Source organism: Panthera tigris, chromosome B2, assembly GCF_018350195.1.
Source record: "Panthera tigris isolate Pti1 chromosome B2, P.tigris_Pti1_mat1.1, whole genome shotgun sequence".
NCBI lineage: Eukaryota > Metazoa > Chordata > Mammalia > Carnivora > Felidae > Panthera > Panthera tigris.
Window position 1 is genome coordinate 91,762,899 of NC_056664.1, and position 17,297 is coordinate 91,780,195.

Consider the following 17,297-nt stretch of genomic DNA (forward strand, 5'->3'; position numbering starts at 1 on the left):
CACAAAAAATATTTAGGTAGATCAAAACCCCAATAGAAAAGCTAACCTTTTAAAATATCATTTTTATAATAAACAATAATTTCCTAAATAAGATAAATGAACAGACAAGAATAAAATATTAATACATTTAATTACATTAAACTTTAAAAATAGGTACAATAATAGAACTTAACAAGGATAACACAGACTCAAATAATACATTTGCAATGCATATATCCAACACAAGTTAATATCCTGCAATTATATAGACAGCCCAAAAGAAATAAAATGAGGAAAAAAAGCCCAAAGGAAATGTACTGAACATAAATAATAGTTTAAAAAATATCCTCAAGTGGCTGGTAAACATTTAAATACATGTCTATCCACATGGAGAGGACTAAAAACTACCAAATTCACATTTAGATTGTCTCTGATGGTTGAAGGATGGGAAAATCATTGGGGAGAGGGGGCTACAGGTCTTGATTACTAAATAAACCATGTTATATATTTAACTGTAACTATTTTAAATATGGAAAATGATAACATTTGATAGAGCTGGGTAGTAGGTACACTTAGTTCTTTGTGTAATTTTTCATTTTTCTTTTTGATATATTTCCATGTGACTTAAGAATTTTATATTACAATTTATTAAATATTATTTCTGGCTTCTTTGATTTTAAATGAAAGATAACCTTATATGTATAAATACTGATGGAATAAGTCAGAAGAAAGAAGATACAATTGAGAGATATATTCATTAAAATACAATTTCCCTGAAAAATATAGGAAATTTCAAAGCAATTGTTTATGAGAGTTGTAGGGAATCTTCCTTTACTGTGGATTTGGGTTAAGAAAATTCATTTATGACTGAGATTAAGATTTATTTTAAATTGAAACTAAGTTTTAGAACCTGAGAATGTTTTCATGGTTGGGAAATGTTCATTTGAAAGGTCAGCTTTGTGTTTGAACCCATTTTTTCTTTTGAATTTTATTATGGCTTCAGTTTCATTTTAAATATTATATTATATTAATACAAAAATTATATATGTATATGCATATACATGAATATATATGTATATACATATATACATATGTATATGTATGTATGTATGTATACATATGTATACATATATACATGTATATACATGTATACACACATGTATACATACATGTATATACATATATACATATATATGAATATATATGTGTGTATATATATATATATATATTCATACACACACACAAACATATATAGCCCATTAACCCTTTCTTATAATTTTGTGAGTATAGAAAAGTAAAAAAGTTGTAGGGTGTCTGACAAATTTTTGTGGTAAACATTTTAAGTGTTAGACCATCAAAATACTTGAAGTTTCTTTAAAGTGCCCTCTTAGAGATTTCTCTTTTAACATTTTAGGCACATTTGTCTTTTCTAAAGCTAGGTATCAAGACAAAAAGATTCTGCAGAACATGCGATATCCAATCTGTCATGGGAGGCTTTGCTGCCATTTCTAAGAAATCTCCCTTTTTGGGTATGATCTTTGCTAGAATAGAAAAAGATTTCAACCAGAATACAACCTGCAATAAAATGTCACTATAACATTCCAGAATTACTTAAAAGTCTCATTAGAAGTCATCTCTGTTTCTGCATGAATAGTAAATATGATAAATTTTCATGAAAGTAAGAAAGTATAAGTAATAAAATAAATTCATTATGGTGAATATTTTAAAGGTAAAAGCATGAAAAATGTGCTTTATTTACTTAAGATGAACATATTTGTAGCTCTGGAAGGAGATAATTAATCTTTAAAAAAAAATTTTAACTTTTATAAACATTTTTGACAGACAGAGAGAGACAGAGAATAAGCAGGGAAGGGGCAGAGAGACAGGGAGACACAGAATCTGAAGCAGGCTCCAGGCTCTGAGCTGTCAGCACAGAGCTCGACTCAGGGCTCAAACTCATGAACTCCAAGATCATCACCTGAGCCAAAGTCGTACGCTCAACCGACTGAGCCACCCAAGCGCCCCTTAATCTTTTTTTTTTTTTTTTATACAGGTTGCCATTGACTTAAGCTGTCATTAACTTGAGTTGTCACTGACTTGAGTTGTCACTATATGAAATACATATATGTGTGTGTGAATGTGTGTATGAATACATACAAAGTGCCATATCCAACTTTAATAATGTATGGATATTTATCTGTGCTGAAAACTTCAAAATAAAATGCTTAAAGCTTAATAGTTTAAAATATGTGGCAATCTCTTTCTAAAAGAAATGATGTTTGTTTTCTCAATAAGAGTAACTGTGAAATAAAACGCTAACAGAACCTTGTATATTTTTCGATGTTTAAAGTAATGCCATAAAGTATAATTATTTTTTAAATGTCTAAAAAGTAAAACATCTAAATACTCATTGCCAGAAGCTGAAATATTACACGTAGCTTTCAGTTTCAGTACTGGTCTAATGAGTAAGCAACAGTAGGTAGGAAAATCTTCACAAACAAAAGCCTTTATGACCAAATTGTGAAAGGGCATATAAAATAAATTATGACAATACTAACAGCACAATTTACATTTCACAAAATGGTAATCAGGAAAAAATAGAAAACAAATATTAGACATAGGATATATTTGATGACGATTTTATTATATCAAGAAATTTCTCATATTATCCACTCATTAACAGAGAAAGGTATTATTGTTCAGAGGTACTGTTTTCAATGCATATTAATTAAGACGAAACATATTATTAAATTATTTTATTCATAACCAGTATAAATAATTAGTAAAATATTTCTAGCTCTATTGCTCCATCAGCTTTATATGATGTCTTGATAGCTGTCCACAAAGCCTAAGAGAACGCAGCATGAATATGTTTACAATTAGATTTATGAACAGGGAGTAAGTGGACCTCTTCATACTCCAAAAACATGAAACACCCAACGTCTATAGGAGAAACCAGCAGCTCTGATATGGACACCACCACCACCACCAGCAAATAGCATGGGATGAAACTCATTATGTGGATGGGATTCCCCAAATAGTTGCTGCTTCCTGGTTGGCACATATTTATTCTAAATGATCAGGTAAAGAGAGAAGATGAACAATCATGAACCATCTGTGAGGGTATTCTTCAATGAGAGAAATTAGAATGATCTTTTAGAAAGGGGGTATGATTTAAATGTGAAGACTGTAACAATGGTACTATATAATAGGAATGATGACCAAAGAGATGGAAGAATTTTGGAACAAGCTTTTAAAATAGACATGTGTAAACATACGGCCTATAATTATTGCTACTTCTTTATAATTTTAATCTCAATGGTGAGAATAAAAGAAAATCACATAAAACAACTGAAATGAAAGTTGTACCCAGCATGAAAGATGGCATGGGATAATACAATATAAAAGGAAGTTTCTCACCCATGGTAAGATCAATTGATGGAGATTGATCCCTTAATTATTGCATTAGAGCTATTTCCATATAAAACCACTCATACACCAGGTTGACAAGAACCCGAATTCTGTGGAAATGTAGATTAATGATAATATTTTAGTTTAGAACCCACAGTAAAATATGAATACATGTGGTACTGGTTTTTGTCTGCTTTTTGAATAACATTGCATTTGTTTCATAGGTTAGTAGGATATAGCCACATTCTAGGCTAGTTTTTCATAAATGAAAGAGATTGAAAACAATTCATATATATTTAATAATCCAAAAATTAAAATTTATTCTAAATACCAATAATTTAAAAATGAAATGTGATAATTTAAAAATAGAAGATGCAGTTGCATCCAACTGTGTATGAAATTCAATTGATGGGATCCAATTGATGTTTTTCCTAATTTCTGCTATATTTTTCAGTACTCATAAACTTTAATGACATAAATGATAGCTCAAACTTTGAGCTTACTGATAACTTCTAAAGATTTTAAATTTTGATAGACTTAAAAATTGTCTTATTTAAATGATCATGGATATATTCAGAATTATCTTAATGCTTTATGAACTACCCATTTTTTCCTATATAATTATAATTTTCTATGAAACACCTTGGAAATGTTTTGAAAAAAAAAAACACTGCTAAGTTTCATATACACAAAGGTAAGATTAAATGGTATCTTATCATGTATCAATTAGACTACAATGAACAATGACTATGTAGTTTGCAGTTTTCAGAAGTTAGTAGATACACTACATCATGAGCACTGTTGGCACTGTAAACAGAACCAGGATTTGATTTCATATGTAAAAAGTCTATCTGTAGGAACACTTGAATTATAGAGAAGACTTTTTTGTGATTTCCTTTAAAAGCAATTTTCCCCATGCTTGTTTTCCATGTCTTTTTAAATATCTCCAGACCATTTCACTACTAAGGCTATTAATTAACTGTCAATATAACAAACTCTCTTTTCTCTCCTTATAGGGAGATCACAGTGTGACAACTGAATCCTCAAAGATAATGACCTAATATGTGTTGAACTGAAATTGAAAAGCTAGTGATCAAGAGAGTTTTAAAAATGTGATATTTTTATTTTTTAATAAAATGTTTAATATCAGGTAAAGTATCAGAATACTGCCAGCTAAGAATATTTGAACAAAGAGTAGAATCATAGTAAAGGTTATAGTTATGAAGAATAATTAAAACAATAGTATGGAATAGTAATTTTATTTTTAAAAATCTGAATCAATCCTGTTGAAAGGTATTATAAGTGACCAAATATGTACAGGATTATGTGAATTAATTATTTGTTGTCTGTCAACTATTTCCAGTCTTCATTGCAATACTGTATTAATATTTTAGGCCCTTATTTTTTCCTACATAAGGGATACTTTCATGGTTGATTTATAATAACTTCAAAAATTGATATGTGTACAAAAACAGGCAAACAAATATATAAAATTTAAAAATTTCCATATCAGTGCGTTAATAATCTTCCTTCATCCTGATTGAATACTAATGTTAAATGCTGAAAAAACAATATTGAAGGAATACTAGACTTGGAGGGTTAGTAAACACAACATTTTAGTGTTGAACTGGAATTCCCTTAAAAATATCTAAGTACAGAGAGGGGAAGAGGGTGGTATAGGAGGACGCTGGGCTCACCTCGTCCTGCTGATCACTTAGATTCCACCCACATCTGCCTAAAAATCCCAGAAAACTGCCAGAAGACTAGCAGAACAGATTCTCTGGAGCCAAGTGTAGACAAGAGGCCCATGAAAGAGGGCAGGAAGGGCAGAGAAGTGGTGTGCACTACACGGACTGGCCGGAGGGAGTGGGGAAGTGGAGGAGCAACCCACTCAGCAAGGCAGAGCCCCCGAAGTCTGGCTTGCAAAAGTGGAGGGACCAGACCCTGTGGGATCTGACAGCCAGCAGGACTTAACATCTGGAATTAAAAAGTCAACAGCTCTGCTCTCATGAAGAGGGCAAGAGGACACTGGGAGGGAGAGTTGTTGAGCCCTGGAAGACAGAGCTCAGCCCAGCTGGGGAACAAAGGCACTGGCAAGCACCATCTCCCTCTCCCATTCCCCAGCAGAAATTCCAAAGGGAACCAGTTCCCATCACCGAACTTGCTTGCACCATGGAAATGCCCAACACTGTTTTTCGGTGGATCCATCTCTCCAAGAGGTCTGCCTCCCTTCCAGTGCTGCAGGGCCCCTCCCACAGGGGACCACTGATGGCAAAACGAGCTAAGCCTGCCCCTCCTGCCCCTGTGCACTTGTGGATCCACCCAGGCTAATACGGGCTAATACGCCTTGGCCAGATCCCATCGAAGAAACACCACAAGCCTGGCAATGTGCAAGTAGCCCAGACAGGGGCCACACCACTCCACAGTGAGTCCTGCGCCTGGAAGAGAGGAAGATAAGGGACTCACCAGTGTGACTGTGGCCCCAGTGGGTGGGCTGGGGGGAGATACCGGGTCTGGCTGCAGCCCCACCCACCAACACAAGTTACTCCAGACAGCACAGGGAAAGTGCCCTGCAGTTGGCAGCCACCACAGGGACTACCCAAAATGACAATACAGAACAATTCTCCTCACAAGAAACTCCAGAAAGTAGCGACAGCTGATGAATTGCTCAAAAACAATTTAAGTAATATAGCAGAACAAGAATTTAGAATAATAGTCATAAAATTAATTGCTGAGTTTCAAAAAAGCATAGAGGACAGAAGAAATCTAAAGCTATAGAGATCAAGGGACTAAGAAATAGTCATGAGGAGCTATAAAATGCTATAAATAAGGGGCAAAATAAAATGGAGGCAGCCATAGCACAGATTGAAGAAGCAGATAAGAGAATAGGTGAATTAGAAGATAAAATTATGGAAAAAGTGGAAGTTGAGAAAAAGAGAGATAAAAAAATCCAGGAGTATGAGGGGAGAATTAGAGAACTAAGTGATGCAATCAAACAGAACAATATCTGTATCATAGGAATTACAGAAGAAGAAGAGAGAGAGAAAGTGGCTGAAGGTGTACTTGAACAAATCATAGCTGAGAACTTCCCTGATCTGGGGAAGGAAAAAGGCATTAAAATCCAAGAGGCACAGAGAATTCCCTTCAGAAGAAACTTGAATCAATCTTCTGCATGACATATCACAGTGAAACCGGCAAAATACAAGGATTAAGAGAAAATTCTGAAAGCAGCTAGGGATAAACAGGCTCTAACTTACAAAGGTAGACCCATATGAGCAGTGGCAGACCTATCTACTGAAACTTGGCAGGCCAGAAAGGAATGGCAGGAAACCTTCAATATGATGAACAGAAAAAATATGCAGCTGAGAATCCTTTATCCAGCAAGTCTGGCATTCAGAATAGAAGGAGAGATAAAGGTTTCCCCAAACAAACAAACACTGAAGGAATTCATCACACTAAACTAGCCCTCCAAGAGATCCTAAGGGGGATTCTGTGAGTGAAATGTTGCAAGGACCACAAAGTACCAGAGACATCACAGGCATGAAACCTACAGACATGACAATGACTCTAAACCCACATATTTCTATAATACCAGTGAATGTAAATGGACTAAATGCACCAGCCAAAAGACATAGGGTATCAGAATGGATAAAAAAACAAGTCCCATCTATATGCTGTCTATAAGAGACTCATTTTAGACATGAGGACACCTTCAGATTGAAAGTGAGGGGAGGGAGAACTACCTATCATGCTACTGGAAGTCAAAAGAAAGCTGAAGTAGCCATACTTATATCACACAAACTAGACTTTAAATTAAGGGCTGTAACAAGAGATGAAGAAGGGCATTATATAATAACTACAGGGTCTATCCATCAGGAAGAGATAACAATTATAAATGTCTATGCGCCGAATACAGGAGCCCCCAAATATATAAAACAATTACAAACATAAGCAACCTTATTGATAAGAATGTGGTCATTGCAGGGGACTTTAACACCCCACTTACAGAAATGGATAGATCATATAGACACACGGTCAATAAAGAAACAAGGGCCCTGAATGCTACATTGGATCAGATGGACTTGACAGATATATTTAGAACTCTGCATCCCAAAGCAACAGAATATACTTTCTTCTCGAGTGCACATGGAACATTCTCCAAAATATATCATATACTGGGTCACAAAACAGCCCTTCATAAGTATAAAAGAATTGAGATCATACCATGCATACTTACAGACCACAATGCTATAAAACTGTGAAATCAACCACAGGAAAAAGTCTGGAAAACCTCCAAAAGCATGGAAGTTAAAGAACACCCCACTAAAGAATGGGTCAACCAGGCAATTAGAGAAGAAATTAAAGAAAATATGGAAACAAATGAAAATGAAAATACAACAATTGAAATGCTTTAGTATGCAGCAAAGGCAGTCCTGAGAGGAAAATACATTGCAATCCAGGCCTATCTCAAGAAACAAGAAAAATCCCAAATACAAAATCTAACAGCACACCTAAAGGAAATAGAAGCAGAACAGCAAAGACAGCCTAAGCCCAGCAGAAGAAGAGAAAATAATATAGACCAGAGCAGAAATAAATAATATAGAATGTAAAAAAAACCTGTAGAGCAGATCAATGAAACCAAGAGTTGGTTTTTTGAAAAAATAAACAAAATTGATAAACCTCTAGCCAGGCTTCTCAAAAAAAAGGGGGAAATGACCCAAATAGAAAAAATCATGACTTAAAATGGAATTATTACAACAAATCCCTCAGAAATACAAGCAATTATCAGGGAATACTATGAAAAATTATATGCCAACAAACTGGACAACCTGGAAGAAACGGACAAATTCCTAAGCACCCTCACACTTCCAAAACTCAAAGAGGACAAAATGGAAAACTTGAACAGACCCATAACCAGTGAATAAATTGAATCAGTTATCAAAAATCTCCCAACAAATAAGAGTCCACGACCAGATGGCTTCCCTGGGGAATTCTACCAGACATTTAAAGAAGAGATAATACCTATCCTTCTCAAGCTATTCCAGAAAATAGAAAGGGAAGGAAAACTTCCAGACTCATTCTATGAAGCCAGCATTACTTTGATTCCTAAACTAAACAGGGACACAGCAAAAAAAGAGAACTACAGGCCAATATCCCTGATGAATTTGGATGTAAAAATTCTCAACAACATACTAGCAAATCGAATTCAACAGCATATAACAATAATTATTCACCATGATCAACTGGGATTCATTCCTGGGCTGTAGGACTGGTTCAACATTCATAAATCAATCAACGTGATACATCACATTAATAAAAGAAAAGATAAGAACCACATGATCCTGTCAATCGATGCAGAAAAGGCCTTTGACAAAATTCAGCATCCTTTCTTAATAAAAACTCTTGAGAAAGTCAGGATAGAAGGAACATACTTGAACATCATAAAAGCCATTTATGAAAAGCCCACAGCTAATATCATCCTCAATGGGGGAAAACTGAGAGCTTTCCCCCTGAGATCAGGGATGTCCACTCTCACTGCTGTTGTTTCAGAGAGTGTTGGAAGTTCTAGCATCAGGAATCAGACAACAAAAGGAAATCAAAGGCATTGAAATTGGCAAAGATGAAGTCAATCTTTCACTTTTTGCAGATGACATGATATTATACATGGAAAACCCAATAGACTCCACCAAAATGTCTGCTAGAACTGATACATTAATTCAGCAAAGTTGCAGGATACAAAATCAATGTACAGAAATCAGTTGCATTCTTATACACTAATAATGAAGCAACAGAAAGACAAAAAAAGAAACCGATCCCATTCACAATTGCACCAGGAATCATAAAATACCTAGGGATAAACCTGACCAAAGATGTAAAAGATCTGTATGCTTAAAACTATAGAAAGCTTATGAAGGAAATTGAAGAAGATACAAAGAAATGGAAAAACATTCCATGCTCATGGATTGAAAGAATAAATATTGCTAAAATATCACTACTACCCAAAGCTATCTACACATTAAATGCAATCCCAATCAAAATTGCAGCAGCATTCTTCTCGAAGCTAGAACAAGAAATCCTAAAATTTGTGTGGAACCACAAAAGACCACGAATAGCCAAAGTAATATTGAAGAAGAAGACCAAAGCAGGAGGCATCACAATCCCAGACTTTAGACTCTACAACAAAGCTGTCATCATCAAGACAGCATGGTATTGGCACAAAAGAGACACATAGACCAATGGAATACAATAGAGACTCCAGAATTGGACCCACAGAAGTATGGCCAACTTATCTTTGGCAAAGCAGGAAAGAATATCCAATGGAAAAAAGACAGTCTCTTTAACAAATGGTGCTGGGAGAACTGGACAGCAACATGCAGAAGAATAAACTAGGCCCCTTTCTTACACGATTCACAAAAATAAGCTCAAAATGGATAAGGACCTGAATGTGAGACAGGAAACCATCAAAACCCTAGAGGAGAAAGCAGGAAAAAAACCTCCCTGACCTCAGCTGCAGCAATTTCTTACTTGACACATCTCCAAAGGCAAGGGAATTAAAAGCAAAAATGAACTATTGGGACCTCATGAAGATAGAAAGCTTCAGCACTGCAAAGGAAACAATCAACAAAGCTAAAATGAAACCAATGGAATGGAAAGAGATATTTGCAAATGACATATCAGACAAACGGCTAGTATCCAAAATCTATAAAGAACTCACCAAACTCTACACTTGAGAAATAATCCAGTGAAGAAATGGGCAGAAGACATGAATATACACGTCTCTAAAGAAGAAATCCAGATGGCCAACAGGCACATGAAAAGATGTTCAACCTCACTTCTCATCACGGAAATACAAATCAAAACCACACTGAGATACCACCTCACGCCAGTCAGAGTGGCTAAAATGAACAAATCAGGAGACCATAGATGCTGGAGAGGATGTGAATAACACGAACCCTCTTGCACTGTTGGTGGGAATACAAACTGGTGCAGACACTCTGGAAAACAGTGTGGAGGTTCCTCAAAAAATTAAAACTAGATCTACCCTATGACCCAGCGATAGCACTGCTAAGAATTTACCAAAGGGATACAGGAGTGCTGATGCAGAGGGACTCTTGTACCCCAATGTTCATAGCAGCACTTTTAACAATAGACAAATTATGGAAAGAGCCTAAATATCCTTTAACTGATGAATGGATAAAGAAATTTTGGTTTATATACACAATGGAATTCTACGTGGCAATGAAAGAATGAAATATGGCCTTTTGTAGCAACATGGATGGAACTGAAGAGTGTTAAGCTAAGTTAAAGAAGTCATACAGAGAAAGACAGATACCATATGTTTTCACTCTTATGCGGATCCTGAGAAACTTAACAGAAGACCATGGCGGAGGGGAAGGGGAAAAAAAAGTTAGAGAGGGAGGGAGGCAAACCATAAGACCCTTAAAAACTGAGAATAAACTGAAGGTTGATGGAGGGGTTGGAGGGAGAGGGGGGTGGAAGATGGGCATTGAGGAGGGCACCTGTTGGGATGAGTACCGGGTGTTGTATGGAAACCAATTTGATAATAAATTTCATATTAAAAAATATCTAAGTACAGAAGATTGCTAGTTAGGTTAAATTTATTAGCACTCAATATGCTATCTGGGCTGGAAATACAAACACGGAAGTATGAGCACATAGATGGTAGAAAAACAAAAGGGCGTATAGAATTGCCTGTTGATGGCACATTGAGAAAGAAGAAAAATAGATCAGAAATAGACTCTTGAGAGACACCAATCCAATCTTTAGGGATAGACTAAGGAAAGAAAGCCAATAACAGGAATCAATAAAGAAACAAAGGCTCCTGGGTGGCTCAGCTGGTTGAGCTTCTGACTTAATTTCCACTCAGGTTGTGATTCCAGGGTCATGGGATTGAGCCCCACACTGGGCTACGGGTTCAGCCTGTTTGAGACTATCTCTCTCTCTCTCTGTCTTTCTCTTTCTCTCTTTCTCTCTCTCCTCCTGTCCCTCTTCCCTACTCCCATTCTCTCTCTCTAAAATAGAAAACCAAACAAAAACCAAAGAGTAACTACCCTTTCCATTTCTTTAGCTGCACACAAACCATCCATCAGATGTGGTTTCTTCTGACCAATGTCACAAGTATATTGCTTCTTTCAGGAACTACTAATATCTGTAGGTATATGTACATCAGCTAACCACAAGGTCTTGTCACCAATTGTGATTAGCTCCTTTTCATTTCTTCAATCCCAAACTCTACCTCATGTTCACTTCCTGCCTTCTCTGGAAAAACTCATGCTGTTGTTTCATCCTACACACTCTACTATTTATAATTTCCACTATATATGGCAGAATTTATTGTCACTACCTAAAAGAGAAATTGGCAACAATTACAAAACAGAATACTTGCTAGTCTTAGTAAATGTGATATTGAACTCACCTTGTTTTACTAAATGGGAATGGTCGAGACAGTCTTTCATAAGAAGAAAGCATACATCTTTGGGAATTAAGATAGGCAGGAGGAATGTAACAGAATTGCACACATATATTTCAGGTGTCAGACAAAAATCAATGAGGTCACCAGCTCAGAGACATAAGGACATGGCCCCTTTCAGTTGTATAATTTCAGAGCAAAATGTTCAAGCCAATAACTGATGTCACTGGAGTTAGTGCAATCTTTTCTAATGTAGGATATAAACTGATTGTTTTAAATAGGTGGAAAAACATTATTGATCAAATATTAGTTCAAATATTCTATACATTAGAATCCCCAAAATATTGTATCTATATAATTTAATAGCAAAATCTATTGAATATATTAATTTATCTGAGAGAAATTATCAAAGTCATTCCTGTCCACCAGTCACTAAAGACAAAAAAACTCAATTCATATTTCCTTTCATTATATAACTGTATGTCTAGATGTACAGACAAGCAAATGCAATACCCTGCATGCTATGTTTCATGTATAGGACAGAATGCTGATATAGCACATAGAAAAATGTGAATACTATTTCTTAATTAAAAAAAGGAGATATTCTATTTGAAGCTTAAAACTAGAAGTACCTAATCATAGGGTAGGGTCCATGTCGTCTGCATCAACACACCTTGCTCACTTACTGTTCCTTTCAATGTCTCTATCAGTCATACTATAACTTAGTCCCTCACGTGTATATCTTGATTTTGTATGTAGGGTTGATGGATTTCTAGTAGTAAGATTATATTTAGGTTTTTTTTTTTAATTTTCTATCAACAGTTAATTGAGACTTAGTCTGTACAGGAAGTCACTGAATACATATTACATTTATTGGGAAAGTTCAGTAGGATCTCGAGGAGGCAGAATTATATTAATTTTGCCCACTTCATTTGGGAGACTCCAGGGAAGAAACTGAGAGTTTCCATATAACGAAAATTGAACCTCAGATACAGAATATATTCAAAGACCATAAAATTCAAATAAAAAACAAAACAAAATAAAATAAAATAATAAAAAAGCAAAAGAAGGCACAACTCAACCTGAGGAAATCCCTAATTTGCACTGGGTCATTTTCTCAGTCTCTTTCAGCCAAATATTTGCTCTCATTTTTCTTTTCTCACATAAGAGGAAATAAATTTAAAAAGTGAGTTCCTCAAAGATTCTCATATTTGCTTTTCCTTTATTTCAACTTAATTATTTCCTCGTTTTTTTTTAAGTTTATTTATTTTGAGAGAGAGAGAGAAAGAGAGAGAGAAGAGGGGCAGAGAGAGAGAGGGAGAAAGAGAGAAACCCAAGCAGGATGCAGAGCTCAAACTCAAGAACCATGAGATCATGCCCTGAGCCAAAGTCGGAGGCTTAACACATTGAGTCACCCAGGTGCTCTTTCTCTTTGTTTTCTTGATTTTTTTTAAATATCGAGTGAGCTTGTATAATATACTTTATATCAGGACAACCATTGCCTACAAGTAATGCTATCCTGATCTTCATTTTCTCTACTCTTCACAGACTGGCCTCACAATAGAGGTAGAAGTATGGAAATAAATCCTTTTAGAAATGTCTTTGACCCAGGAAGAAGTTCATCATGCCAGATTAGCTGTATGAGGCTGCCACATTACTGTTTTATATGTTAATAATGAGTTCTTACTAAAGTCAAAGAATGATTGGTACATCAAAACCAATAGCCGAAATGAAAATTAATTGATGATTTATATTTATTTTTAGTTATAAAACTATATAATATGTAAAAAACTTAGTTGTTTCATGAATATACATATATACTTATTTCACCAAGGGGAAGTAGGATCTATGTTAGATTTTATGAAAATTGTTGCATATTGGAATCACCTGGAGAGCCTTAAGTAATGATGATCCCTGGGCCTCACCTATACTCTGATTAAATTGATCTTAACTAATTTATATTAATTTTCAAAATCTCTTAAAGCTATTTAGCAAAGATTGAGAAACATTGATCAAAATCATGTAAAACACATCTGACTAAGCTATGTATATAAAGATACATAAATTAAAGAAGTATGGGAAAGTTCACTATAATTCTATTTTATGGTGATGTTTTGCCAGAAACTTATACATCTCCAAGTCCTGTCTTCAACAATTCAACCTATTTCTCAAGGTACTAAAGAAACTCATATGCACTGGAGAAGACAACAAAAATTTACCCTTTATTATTATCCGGGGTTTTAGAAAACTAAGCCAAATTAAGTGAGAAAAACTAAAAAATGACAAGAAGAAAACAATAAAATTCCAAACTGAAAAATACAGAAAAACATAAAGGACATTAAAATCAGGTTATTTAAAAAGATAAACCAATTTGACAACAAGAAAGAATGAAAGAAAGAATATAACTAATTATATAGACAAAAGATAGTAAGTACAGATTATGAAAAACTCCATGCTTATAAATTCAACAAATTTGCTTAAATCAAGTTACTTTCCTCCAAATCACAGCTAAGATAAAATATTAACATACACACACACACACACACACACACACACACACACACACACACACCTATATATCATGAAGAAATTTAGTTGAGTTAAAAATATTTTGTAAGACAAATATATGGCCAATAATGCTTTCAATGGCAAATTCTGACGAACTTAATTTTTTTGTTTCCATCAGTTAAGCATCCAACTCATGATTCTGGCTCAGGTCATGATCTCATGGTTCCTGGTTCAACCCTCCACTCTTAGCACAGAGCCTGCTTGGGATTCTCTTCCCCTCTTTCTTTGGTCCTCCCCAGCTCATGGGCGCACTCTCTCTCTCAAAATAAATAAAAAAAAAAGATTGAATATTTGTATACATTACAAAATAATAACCACAATAAGTCCTGTTAACATCTGCAACCATACATGCAAAAAATAATGATTTTCTTGTGTGAGAACTTGTAGGATATACTCTCTTACTGACTTTCAAATGTGCAACATGGTATATTATTAACTTAGCATGCTGTATATTACATCTCCATTACTTATTTTATAACTGAAAATTTGTGCCTTTTGGCCACCTTCAACATTTCAGCCTCTCTTTTATATCCCTCACCTCACTCACCCCTCATCCCCTACCTCTGGCAACCACCAATCTACTCTCCTATTTATGAACTTGTTTTTTGTTTTTAGATTCCACAAATACATGAGATCATGTGATGTTTGCCTTTCTCTTATTCACTTATTTCTCGTAGTATAATGACCTCAAGGTCCATCTATGCTGTTGCAAATAGAAAAATTTTATTCTTTTTGTGGCTGAATAATATTCCATTATACATGTATATATACCACCGTTTCTTTATCCATTTATCTATCCATGGACACTTGGGCTGTTTCCATATCTTAGCTACTATAAATAATGCAAAGATCATGAAAGTACATACATATTTTCAACTTATTGTTTTCATTTTCTTTAGATAAATAACCAGAGGTGCAATGCCATATTGTGTGCAACAGAGAGTTATTCTTAAATTTAAAATCAGTTTGTGGATATATCATAGACTCTAAGACCATAGCATGAGCCTTAAGACATTAGATGACTAGGGCGCTTGGAGATTCTCATGATAAATGCTTATTTTCCAAATATCAGATAATACGTTTGAGTGACTCAACACCAATTTATTGTACAACAGAAATGGTGTCTTTTGGTATAGCTCAGGCAATTATAAAGGGCAAAATTATATTATATAAATAGGTGTCCTAGACCCACCTGTTACCTCTCGCTATTGCATTGGTGTTGATCCCTCTCACTTTACAGAGCTGCCTAAGACCAGATAGATATCAAAGAAAGAAAAATACTAGTTTCCATTTAATGGCTAGGTTAGCTCACTATATTGGTGTGAGCTAAGTACAGAGTGTTTCAACATTACCAGCCTAGAACCAAGGAATGGGAGTATTGATAGCTCCTACCAGAAACACTCTGGGGAATTTAGCACCCACATTTCTAACTCTATTAAAAATTTCTTTTTTATTTGATTTCTTGGTTTTGACTTCCTGGGGGAGAGCTTTTTTACCTGGAAATATAGTAAGGGTTCAAGTAAAGCTGTATCTGTTGTCTGGTCACTTTGGGTTGTTTGTGGCAGGCAAAAAAAGTTGTTCTTACATTAGTAGGGATAGTTGACTTTAATTATCATGATGAAATACAGCTGCTGCCATAAAATCAAGACAAGGAAGAATATGGCTACAACTCAGGAGATTTACTGATGTGCTTGTCTATGCTTTCATATACGGAGATAACATAAAGAGAGAATCATAGGAAAAATGAACTGACAATAGCACAGTTATCTTGGAGATAAAGTCAAGAATTGAATATTCTACTTCATTCCCACTAAGAATTTCAATTTAATCTTTACACATTAAAAACTAAAATGGAATACCTTGAGGGTAAATAAGAAATACTGAGGCAGAGATATAAGGTATTTGAAGATTATTTCAGGATTGGGGATTGTGTACACACAGAAGAAAAATCTGAAGCAAAATCAATAGTCCATTTGAACGTGTGTAGCATAAATAATTTAAACAAATTTAAAATGAATCGGCAAATTAAACAGATTCAGTTTTCCAGATGGTCAACAAACTAAAGCAGCACTCTCCACGTTGTACAGCTTTTTTTAGGTACAAATGTGATTAATATATATATATATAAAGCCAAGTCAGTTAGGCTTCATTCAATTATTAGCTTTTGTCGGATACAGTGAAAAAGATTTTCCTTAAAACAACATTTAAAAATGTTAAGTCTCTTAGATTACTTTGTTTCTAAAAGATACAAGTATAAATTTCTGCTCTAACATGTAAATTGTGTGGAAGTTAGCACTCCATCCTTACAACAAGATCAAGCTAAACAAAAAACCCTTTTATAGATCCAACAGAGAAATGAGGTCACAGGGCAAGCTGCTGCAACCAAAACTGGAGAGAAGGGCAGGCAAAACTGGAGAGAATCACAGAGAATAACAACTTACCAGGAGCAAAAGCCCGTAAAGAGTATCTTGAGAGTTAAAATCTTCTGGAATCCCAGTGTTAGGAGGGCCCCCACACCTTCACCTGGAGCTTCACCTCCAGGATTCGCACTAGCTTCTCACTGTGAAGAATGAAGAAAAAATCCCTTAGTGCTTCCTAAATACTGTCTTGATTACTGTAACTTTATTTGAAAAATAAATTTTGAATCTGAGGTTCAAATTTATTCTTCTTTTTGAAAAATGGTTATGACTATGGAAAAATGTTCATGGAAATTCAACATTTGATTTTCCATATACATATTAGAATCAACTTATAAATACATCCAAAACATATGGTGAGATTTTGATTGGAATTCCATTGGATCTACAGATCAAAATGAGGGAGGTTAACACACTAGCAATATTGAATCTTTGAATCTTTAACAAAGTTTTTTCCTCTATTTACCTAGGTGTTCTATGATTTCATTCAT

The 17,297-nt window shown here is 34.8% G+C and overlaps 1 long non-coding RNA gene across 1 annotated transcript in view; it reads right to left on the reverse strand.

The window, feature by feature from the left end:
* The window catches only part of LOC122238416, an 84,724-nt gene extending 67,792 nt beyond the window's left edge, over window positions 1–16,932 (reverse strand). The window contains exon 1 of the long non-coding RNA XR_006217334.1: window positions 16,831–16,932. This is a non-coding gene — a long non-coding RNA (uncharacterized LOC122238416). The remainder of the gene's footprint in view (window positions 1–16,830) is intronic.
* Between the last annotated feature and the right edge of the window lie 365 nt (window positions 16,933–17,297).